Below are 9,909 nucleotides of genomic sequence, written 5' to 3' on the forward strand. Positions count from 1 at the left end.
CGTAATTTAGTCTAAATTTGTTTCTCTTAATTTTTTTAAGATTAAATTTATTCGAATCATGACTTAATTATTGAACGAATTAAATTAAGCCGATATGATATTACGATGAAATATATAAATTTAAATATCATTTACAATTAAGTTACAAAATTTCAAAAAATTAAAATTAAGGAATATTTTATAATATAATGATATCATTTCAACCCAACTACGGTAAGTGGTGACTGGTGACCATATTTTGTTATAAATATTACATATTTTGTTAATATTATTAATTTAAGCCAGATCAATATTTTTAAAAAAATATCATGTAATATAAAACTAAATAAAAAAGGGTAATATTTTTTTTTTATGTTATATAAGAAAAGTATTATCTTCTATAATCATATTTTTCAAATGGGTCTCATAAGATTTTTTTTTCTCACCTCTAACTTTTTTTTCTCTCCTATTTATTTATTATTTTGAAAATATTTCAATCGATTTATAATCCGATCTCAATTATTTTCTCTCTCTCCTATTTATTATTTGGGTAGGAGATAATACTTTTTTCATATAACACAAAGAAAAATATTGCTATAAAAAAAAAATATTACCCATAAAAGAAATTCAAAATATGAATAAGACAGAATCTAAAAATACATACGATTTTATTTTTTAGAACCTGAACTTCGAATAAATTTTTGTTGTTACTGTTGTACCTAGATTCAATGTATACTATTAATGAAAACATTACACATCATAGGAGAGAAACAAAATTTGGCATAAAAAAGAGAATTTTAACTGACATGTAATGTTTTTATTGGTGAGATGTACTAAATCTTTAGTGTAACCGTAGCACCAGAAATTTATTCTTAACTTCACATAGTTAGTTTTTGAATTTTGATAGTCAGACAAGAGACATGAGAACCACTCACGTTGCTACATTAGTATATTGAAAAAATATCAATATCTATTTATAATTACTATAATTAGTAGTTTAACAATGCAATTTCATCGCCCAGATCCGGTTGCCATAATAAAAAAAAAATAACATCTGTCATTTTAAATGATATAAGTTTATATCGTTTTAGATCTTAACTGTTGATTTCAGTTCATCAACGGTTATAATTTATTGGATCAAAATTATTAATTAATTAATAATAAATTTGACCCATTAAGTTTGACCCAATAGATTATAACCGTTGATGGACGGAAATCAATGGTTATGATTTAAAATAATATAAGTTTATATCCTTTAAAAGAATAGATGTTTTTCCCTAAAACAAATGTTAACTTCTCTAGATGTCTTTCTTTTTATACATATTTAAGGAAGGGTCATAACTCATACAGGGGCGGACCCAGGAGGTGCTAGGGTTGGCGGCCGTCTCCCAAAATTTGAAGAAATTTTTTTAACATAAGTATAATGCAAGAAATCTCTATTTTTTCTCTCTATTAATGTGAAGTAGTTTTTTCGCACCGCAGAGTTTATAGAACCTCTTGTATTCTCAAGTGCTATATCTATTGAAACCCCTCTAACTCTGACTGCATTTTTTCTCCCTCTAGTAAAGTAAATGAAATAAGCTAAAGCTAAAAAAAATTAGAAGCTGCTTGATAATTACATAAAAAGTTTAGCTTAAAAGCATATATTTCAAGAAAATTATCTCTCTATTTATCTTTATAACTCTTCGTTTAAAAAAGAAACCACACAATTAAAAAAAAATACAAATAAGAGTTTAAAAAAAGAGTTTTTTATTATAAGAATTTTTTTCAAAACCTGTTTAACCTAGTTTATGCTTATAAGTAGCTTCTAGTTTAAAAAAGAAAAGATCCAAATAAGTACAAATATTTAATTTTTCGTATTTTGATCTCTCATATATTATATTTGAAGATAGAAATAAATCTTTAATTTTTATCGCTCACACGAAAATTTTCTGAGTCCGTAAACACATACCTGTGACAAGATGGTTCCATATTCTAATAGCAGGTTCAATTGACCAAGTTGAAAAAGCAGTAGGGAAGTAAGACACACAGATGGGGGTGATGACTTCCATTACGCAGACAGCTAAATACATTCATTACATACGATTCTCAACAAACTGAACATGACACTGACAGTGACACTGACAGTGACACCGACTGCAGCAATGAAAGTTGCGATGAAGACTTTTTCAATTCCTTTCTTTCCCAATATAATAGAGAGAAACCGCCAAATGCGGCAATAGTCCCGTAACTCTCATGGTATCTCAAATATCAAAACTTTCCGGTCAAAATATGTTTACGGAAAAATGAATTAATGTGTCAACTCTTGCACTGTTTGTCAAATTATAGATCCAAAGATTTGGTAGAATTATTCAGTGCCCGGGAAAGCAAAATTGATAGTGTGAAAATATTTACTAAATTGACCTTCACAATGTGTACCATCCGTAAATTTTCAGTAATGTTGGGGTTATTTTCGTAAAGTAACTTAACATTCCCACAAATATATTACAACCAACCAAACACAGTAAATTTATTCATAATTTTTCGGGTAAATTTGATCTTACCAAACAACTTTTTAGTAACTTTCCAGTAAAATATATTTCTCACTACATTTCAGTAATAATTATTTCCTGGATTAAAAAATATTTCTCTTGTACCAAACCCTCTCTCCTGAGTGTATGGTATTTTGCCTAGAAAGATGGGCTGGTTCAGTTAATTAAGCTAACGGTTGTGCTTTATTTTTATTTTTATTTTTTTAAATTATTTTTTTGAATTATTTTTACAAAACAGCCTTATCAAATATATATATTTTTTATTTTTTTCTGAAAATAAAAAAGTATTCTTTGAAAACAAAATCAAAACAGCCCTAACTCTCAAGGTTATGGAATTCATAACATCCATCAATATTAATATTTTTTATTTTAAATATATATCATTTTGTTAAAAAAATCATTTCAAAGAATGAATCTTATTTTTTTATTAAACACTTTAAAAAAATTTAAAAAAGTATTTTTTTAAATCTTTGTTATTGTGTTTTTATTCTTTATTAGATAGAATGACTAAAAAACAATACTAAAAATGATAATATTTTAAGTATTTAATCAAAAGTAAAGGTATTAAAAATATATTTTTATTATTTATTATTTTTTTTTAGTTTTTATTCAATTAAATCAAATGATAAAAGCTTTGAAACACAATTGTGCTGTATTTTTTTTTTGGATAGAATGGTGTGAAGAATCAAAGTGATGATGTGGTTGCCACGTACTCAAAGATGATACACTTAATGATTCCACGTCAGCATAGTTTTGATGATAACAAACAAGTCAAAGAAGAATGCTCAAAGTCGAAGCAACATCCAAAAGAAATCAAGCATCAAGCAAATATGAAAGCATGCAAGTCAAGCATCAAGACAAGTCCAAGATCTCAACGGTATATTTAGTTAGGACTTAGGAAAATATGTAAAGATATATAGACTCTACCATTGCATGAGCTCAAGTCATTCATATCATAAAGTGATTAAAGAACCTCAATCTAACAGGTCAAACATGCATTAAAAGGTTTTTGAAATGACTTAAGCATATAAGCATCATGGCAAAATATAATTACAATATTTCATGGCATTAAATCACTCGTTCGTTTTAAAAGAAAGCATCCTTAAAGAATTGACAAGTCAAATGGTTTTATATGTCCAATATTGGTTTGGAAAAGGTACCTTCATGATATAAACTTTTCTAGATAATTTCCATAATCAATTATATGCATTACAAGTCATAGAAACCATTTTGAAAGAAAAGAAAAGAAGATTTCGCACAAAAAGGATGCTGCCATGAAATATCCGGATATTTGATTAATAATATCTGGATATCAATATCTGGATATCTGACCAAGAATATTCGGATATCAATATCCGGATATGTGCCAGACGAATATCCGGATATGTACGGTCTGCAACGGCTAGAAACGGCTAGTTTTCAAATGAGATGTCATTATAAATACTCACATCAACAGTAATGAACAGTGGACGACCATAGATCATTTATTGAACCTTTATTACTCATTCTAGCCCATTATTGCTCATTGATTGCTTACTTTACTCATTGCATACACTTGAGCTCATCTTTCCTTTGAAGCTATACATCTATTAGTTCTTCAATTTGTGCAATCTGTACTTTAAGAGTACTTAGCCACTTTTAATCACCTCAATCTTACTTCTTGAATTGAGAGAGGAGTGAACCCTATACTTGAGAGGTCACCAAATTACTAAGAAAATTTGGAGTGAAAATTTGTGAGGCATCAAGAGCCCGGAGTCTTGAAAGGTTGTAGAGGTTTGTCAAGCATCCTCAAGCTTGATAGTTAGTGAAAACAATTGATCGAGCGGCTTCAGTCTGGACGTAGGTCACGGTGGTGGTGACCGAACCAGGATACATCTAGTTTGTAATTTCTCTAACCTTTACCTCTTTACTTAAGTATTGAAATTGCATCTTTAGATTGTCTTTATCCATTCGTTTGCTTACTTTGTTAATCTTTCACACTTAGATTTTTCCATATTAAATCACTTTATTGAAGAAATAATCTTTAAAATATCAAAGGAGGCACTTTGCAAAAAGATTTTGTAAAACTCAATTCACCCCCCTCTTGAGTATTGAAGCCACTTGTCAAACATGGTGGCACTAAGGTTTGAGCCTATGACTTCATGTAAACTATCCAAATTCATCACTACTAAATCAATCCTAGTGGTACCATATATTTTTAATATATATGTTGAAGACAGTTAACTCATTACTATCTGAAACAATTAATTAGTTCAAGCCAAAACTTTAAGACATTAGGCTCATAAGTCCTTCCACTTATATGGACTGCAATTAGTTTATAAACAACCAATGTGAGATTTCATTACGCAAGAATATCCCAATAATAATGAATATTTGATATTTGATTTCTAAATTTCCATTTAATAAATACACATCAAATTCGAAAGTTGTTAATAAAAAAAGATTGAAAGTAGCACAACTAGGAGCATATCTTTGGTACTACGAGAGTACCTACTCCTTTACTAAAAATAGAAAAAAGTGAGACTTAGATAAGAATAATCCTAAAAGAATGGGTAAAATGGTAAAGTCATGTATATTACTTTTTTTTCAAATTTAGTAAAAGATGAACTGAACTTTCAGTATTACAGAAGTATATAAGATATTTTTAGTACTAGATCATAAGAATATATGTCAATTTGATGAAATCATATTTATTATTGTTTCTTGGTTTAGTAAAAATTTGGAATAATTAAGTTAAAAATATTGTAATAATTATGATATAAATTTAAATGTCAATTGTTCACTTTGTGCGGGGGCGCTTTTTGAATGACTTTTCTTTTATTTCCCAGCATTCCCATTTTTTAATGTGAGTTGCTTTTCAAGACAAGATAGTTAATCGAGATTTTATGTAAAATTGAAAGGAGAATAAAAAATAGTAAAACGTAAAATCGTAACGTAAAAAAATCATAAAAGCGTAAAAGCGTTTGGAATATTGGTAAAATGTTTTAATAAAAAAAATCGTAAAAACGTAAAATCGTAGTAATAAATCGAGATTTTAACTACCATAATTCAGCCTCTAATCAAGCTATCGATTAATTGCAGACCAAATTATATATATACTTATATCTTAATCAATCAGAACAAAAAATAATCACGGGTTAAACTTTAATTTTGTTTACAATCGAACATTGTACTTCATCGACTCGAAGAGGAGGACTTAAATAATTGATCGCTTCACATTTTGATATTATGTGAAGAATCATATTTATCTTTAATTTACAATTATTAAGAGTGTCCTATCTCGGTGGAAATACAAGTTAAATCTTTCCCTTTTCAAGGAGATGCTTGCAACAATGGGAAAGTGGAAAAGATGACGTTGTGTCCAACATGTGCCACTCATGATTCGGTGTTCTTGTTATCTATTTCTTCTTTTCAGTTATTCTCGGTGTCTTGTACTTCGTGTTTAGTTATTGATGAATTATCACGATCCTTGCAAACAATGTTGCCCTCAATACAGGAATGGCTGTTGCTGTTGCAGTTACTTTTATCATGATCCATCATCGTGGACGTGATAACAACCTCAATTTCTTCAATTCCTGGAGTGATTTGTGAGTGAGTCAACTTTTTCATTTCTTTGCTCTTACCCCACAACACCATGTACAATCCAATCACAACTAGCACTGCTCCAATCACACTAATTAAACATGTTTCAAAAATCAAACCATGAATATGTAAGTTGAACATGATCATAAATTAAAAGTCAATTACAATATATTTAGGTGCACTGGGATATATACCTTCCTATGTATAGGTTCTCATCCAACATTAAGGAACCAGCAACGGCAACAAGCACAAGCACAAGAGGGTTGAAAACAGAGGCGTATAGGGGGGCCTCTCATCCTGACACACCATGCAATGACGATAACCATTATTCCAGAGGCCACAACACCCTGTAACAACACCACCAGTTCACCTTAGCACATGTAATTTTATTATCAATCATAATTTCAATACCTTACTTCACAAAACCAATGTTTTAATTGCTAATTATGGAATTGACATACCGAAAATGCTACAGTGAGAAGCCTAATATTCCAACCCAACCTCCATTGGCTCCAATCCTTCTCAACACAAAGGGCAAAAACAGTAGATTGTATTGCCCCCATTAAGTTCATCAAAGCTGTACTCGAGAGATGGCTTGGGAATTCTTTGCTCATCTTAGCCCGCAGTGTCATATGGTGATAAATGACAAGAGAACCATAAATCCAAAGAAAGTTCATTTATGCAAATAAAATGACTGATATCAAAGTACTTATGCTAACCTGAATGATGAGCCATAATGCAAAACAGAAGGAACTTCCAAGACCATAAAAAATACCAAGCAATTTACTACCAGAGTCACCATTTAGTGTTCCCGTGTGGCCATTTTTATGCAAAAGGTTAATGTGGAAGTTCCAAATGTTAATTTCTACACCTTTGAGAAAGGTCAGCATCATTGCCCCGCCAACTCCTGTTATCGTTCCTAACACCTTAGTTTTGCCTGCTACCGTTTGCAAATTTAATCTTTCGAAACTAAGTAAAAAACAATGTGAGTTATCAGTAATCATCTATCTCATATGTGGCCTGAACATTAAAAACTTTGTTGAAATGAAAACTTGAAAGCTATAATAGATTTGGTTGGTGTGAATACGTACCCGCAGGCGACAGCCAAGATAAAAGTGATGGCAGGAATGAGATTATAAACAGCGGAAGCAAATGTTGCTGATATCAATTTCAAGGACTCGTAGTAAAAGTTTTGGAATAAAGTTCCCCTGTTATATTTACACGATCATGTGAAAAAATTGTTTAACACCTTTTACTTAGAGTACAATATATTAGTAATTTACATACGTGCGTTAAAAAACTTTACTTACCCAAATAGGCCACAAAAGAATGACATGAAAACCACCCTCCAAGTCAGCTTTGGTCTGTTCTTCCTGTAAAAAATAATGAAGGAAAAACCATTTTAGCCTAGCTAGTTATTAATATTGTACACCTGTATTCAGGTAATTTTATAGTGAAAAGTGTAGGAACAAAATGAAGTTGTGGGGATATGGACCTTTCAAGAATAAGAGGAAGTGGAACAGTGCATGCTGCTGCGAAAATGAGACGGTAAGCAGTAACTACTCTAATGCTCATTCCATCGTTTATGGCAAGCTTGTAGAGCACAGTCGCCGTAGCAATTACAATCTGCACCGCCAACATCAAGAGGGCTGGCTTCAACCCATGCATTGCTTTCCTTATATCTCTCATTTTTTGTGTAATCTTATATGTCTATCACAACTTGCTGCTGCAATGGGCAGTGTAGAGCAATGGTTTGTTTATATAAACAAATGTGCAGAGTAGAGCACAGAGATTTCCAGATTCAAAGAAGCACGTTTTATTCCAAGTCAGTCAATCTGCGATTATACGATTTTATTCCAAGATCCTGTGCGACAACAAGTCAAACTTTTTGTTCCCTTTTTTTTTTTGGAAAAGGACTTTTTGTTCCTTCTGTCGTTAACGTTGTATTTGTTCCAAGATCCTGCGCCTAGTGTTAGGACAACGGGGGAGATTGGTCACTGGTAAATTTGAATAAGCTTTTTTAAAAATAGTTTTTTTTTTTTAATATTAAGAAGGGGCAAAATAGCTTATTTTCATAACTTCGTTTTCTTAAAAAAAAATAAAAATTAATTAATAAAAAAATATATGTGTGGATACCCAAGATTGAATACTTGTGCTAGAGTATCAGGTTGACTAGTTGAATACTTTTGTCTACGTCTGGCATTCGCACTCTGAGTATTGATACCCAAGATTGAATCACAATTAAGTTTGGCCATTAATGGAATCAATCTTAGATTTTCTCTCATGCGTTTCTTCTGGAAGAAGTATGGCAGCCTTTCTTTTTGTCTACAAAAAATGGTTCCTAACAATTTTGAAAAAAGTAGAGGAGATTATCACGAACTTATGGACATGTTATTATCCTCACAATTAAGATTAAATGTCACATGTTATTCTAGTTTAAATGGCACATGTTATTCTAGTTTAATTAATGATCTTGAATTTAAATTTTAAGTATGAAAATTTTATTGTTCTTATATTAATTTGTGGCTAAAATTGGAGAAAAGTAAAGTAACATATGGACATTATTTGAGACCCCATGTTTATGAGATACATATGCCATGAATTACCGGGTAATATGTTTTATCTATATTGAGTTATGATTGAGATATATTTAAATTATTAATCAGGTTAAAATAAAAAGGGTGAGTCCTCAATAGTCTAAAATACAAACGAAATGTCGTATGTTTTATTTTGGCCATGAAAGTGATAAAGTTTGCAATAAATAAGAAAAAAAGAAAAAGTTAACCAGTTAGCTTTCACATTTTTTTTTTGATAGCCAGCTAGCTTTCACTTTTAATTTATAAAGTATGATGCGTTTATTATCATATGAATGTTAATTAATCAGTTGCAGACAGGACATTACGAGTAATCTCCCGGTGGAAAAATAAAAAGAATAAAAAGAATGGTCTCTCATGTCAGATTTTTATTTAAGTTTATTATAAAAAAAATAATTTCCTTAAATGTTAGACTTAAAATTTAAAACCTAGGTAAATAAAGTAACTTAAGAATGCACGTATAAAAGCCTATGATTTGGTCTAATGACAAGGGACTTGGGTAATTTGTATTATCGTATTTGTTCAATTGTTATCTTTGTATAAAAAAAGAATGCACGTAAATGATGTACACGTACCTCAGTCTTGAATCCCAAGGAAGCACGGACACTTGTAAAAACAGGAAGAGTCGAGTCTGACACGCTCCGACACGGTGTCGGACACGCGGTTGACTTTTTTCGACACGTTGACCATTCCGACACGCGAATTTGATCGTGTGTGACACGGTCAAATGTCATTTTCGTAATTTTTTTTTAATTTTTTTAATTTTTTTTTAAAAGTTAAAATATATTAATAAAGCTTCCACCTAATCATATCAATTTTATCTTTTTGTCTTTTTTCTCCTTAAGTATATAAGAGATCATCTCAGCATCATTGTTGTCAATTCCTATCACGCTCTTGTTGTATCTTCTTCTCTCTGATCTCTCTCTAATATGATTTGATCTCTCTATATGATATTATATCTCTCTCATCCCAGTTCTTATTTTTTTATTAAAGTTTCCATCTTTATAACGTGTTGATGAGTATTATTAATTTAGTTTCATTTTTTTTGTTAAATTATTAAATATTAAATGAAATATACAGTATGTAAATTAAAAATATTATTTAATATTAAAACGTGTCCCAACGTGTCGAAATTCATAATTTTTTAGGATTAACGTGTCGGAGTGTCATGTCGTGTCGTGTCACGTGTCGCGTGTCGTATCGGTGCTACATAGCTGAATCCC

The 9,909-nt window shown here is 30.6% G+C and overlaps 1 pseudogene; it reads right to left on the bottom strand.

The window, feature by feature from the left end:
• Positions 1–5,921: 5,921 nt before the first annotated feature.
• On the bottom strand, positions 5,922–7,781 carry LOC133287241 (WAT1-related protein At1g25270-like; annotated as a pseudogene).
• Between the last annotated feature and the right edge of the window lie 2,128 nt (positions 7,782–9,909).

Source organism: Gastrolobium bilobum, unplaced genomic scaffold, assembly GCF_033153095.1.
Source record: "Gastrolobium bilobum isolate Gb01-03AN ecotype WA unplaced genomic scaffold, APGP_CSIRO_Gbil_v1 utg609, whole genome shotgun sequence".
Taxonomy (NCBI): domain Eukaryota; kingdom Viridiplantae; phylum Streptophyta; class Magnoliopsida; order Fabales; family Fabaceae; genus Gastrolobium; species Gastrolobium bilobum.